At 43.6% G+C, this 1,817-nt stretch overlaps 1 protein-coding gene across 1 annotated transcript in view; it reads right to left on the minus strand.

The window, feature by feature from the left end:
• LOC118335417 overlaps positions 1-786 on the minus strand; it is a gene marked incomplete at its 5' end in the record, with an annotated part of 7,705 nt that extends 6,919 nt beyond the window's left edge. The window contains 1 exon segment of the mRNA XM_035671680.1: positions 366-786.
• Between the last annotated feature and the right edge of the window lie 1,031 nt (positions 787-1,817).

The raw sequence follows: 1,817 nt of genomic DNA on the forward strand, positions 1-1,817 counted from the left end.
GTGGGGTCACCACATACTGTTGAGTAGCCTTGAAGTACTGGTGTTTATGTTGCTCCTCACCTTCCTTTGTTTTGGCTGTCTTCCTGTTCACATTACTGTTGTGATCCAGTGCAGCAACCCGCAGACGTGCCTCAAAGCTCTCCTTCAGAGACTTCTTTCTTTTTGTGGCATACTTTGTGTGCAAGGAGTGAAGACTTTTCAGCTGTCCTGTGTGAATTCATCCAGTGTGGATTATTCCAGTTTCTTCAGGAGCTGCTTGTCAAGCACTATCTTCTGAAAGGTGCTGAAAGCCAGCAGAGTTTAGAGAGCATAGCAGACTCTCCTTCCGGAGGGGTGTAGGTAGGGTGGACGTCCACACTTGGTGATGTCTCACCGGACACCCAGTAATGCACATTGGTAATGTGATGAAGGACTGAGATCCACTTCTCTTTCAGCTTCATCACACTTCCCAAACATGTTGTGACACAAAACCAGACGTGGTTTGTGATCATTCTGATCCACTCAAACAGCTCCTCGTTGTGGCACTGCAGCAGTCGCTTTTTGACAGACTTCACAATGTGCCAGAGGTCATACTCATGCTGTATGGATTTATATTCCAGGCTGATGACTTTCTGCACTGATGGGTGGCAGTCGGTTGCTAAAACAGATATGGTGACATCATACTCTTCCAAGTGGGAAAGGCACCTCTCCAGATCTTCTACCTCAAGCAAATAACTGTTCTTCACCTGTGTGACTTTAACGGTTTCCTGTGCCACCACCAGGTTCGACTTGATGTCCAGGAGTGAGTATGTTCCATATGAGGCGTTGTGACCTGGACTGTCATATCTGGAGTCTCCTGACACAATGAGCTGCTCATCAGATAGGGCGTTCAGTACAGCCTCATTGTGTACTGTCCAGACATTATTGACCTCTAGGATGACATAGGCCTTCTGTATGTTGAACCACTGCCTTTTGGAGATGGTTTCCAGACCAATGGTGTCACATACCTCCATGAATGGACTGCACTCATTTCCAGTGACAAATACAGCAGCAGGGACAGAAACATTGCATTCCATTATTCCTCTAACTAAAGGCTGAGAATGCCACGTATAATCATGGCCATCAATGCATTCTGTGTTTACTCTAAGCCCAAATCCAATTTTGGAAACTGCAGGTGGTCTTACCAAACATTTTCCACAACCTTGCCAATGGCACACATGAAAGAGCTTTAATAATTCTGCTGTCGACACAATGTCTCAAACTCACCATCTGAGGCATTATCTTGACTCTCCTCCATTAGGAATTCTTCCTCAGAATCTTCACAGTCCTCACTGCTAAGGTCAAGATCTTGCTGAGATGATGGTGCAGTAGCTAGTGAGAGGCCTTCTGCAGATGTGCAATAGGAGTGGTCATTGTTTATTATTTTGTTGGTAAGTACGTCATCTGTCAAAGTGCCTGTGCTGATGTATTGCTTATTGCCTCCCTCTTCTCTTTAATATTCAAATGTGTCAGTCTGTGTGCTGACTGACTGACTGTCAGGGTTGGGGCACTGCCTCTCCTGCTCTCACTCCTGCTCTCACTCCTCCTTTTAATTACTACAGGGACTATATAAGATTTCAAAAAATGTTTATTTTAAAATTATGTCGTAAATGTATGTAGGTTAATGTATTGACAGACGGTCAGCACTCAGGGTTTAAAAAGTAAGATATAGTTCAAAAAGTAAATAATTGTGCCTTACGTTGTTTCGTGATTATTACGAAATATTTTTATTTGCCAATAGACTTTTCGGCAGTTGTACCATGTGAAACAATCAACACATGGTAAAAAACTTTATTGCA

The sequence above is a fragment of the Morone saxatilis genome, unplaced genomic scaffold (assembly GCF_004916995.1).
Source record: "Morone saxatilis isolate NCDOM2014 unplaced genomic scaffold, NCSU_SB_2.0 Contig24, whole genome shotgun sequence".
Lineage (NCBI taxonomy): Eukaryota > Metazoa > Chordata > Actinopteri > Moronidae > Morone > Morone saxatilis.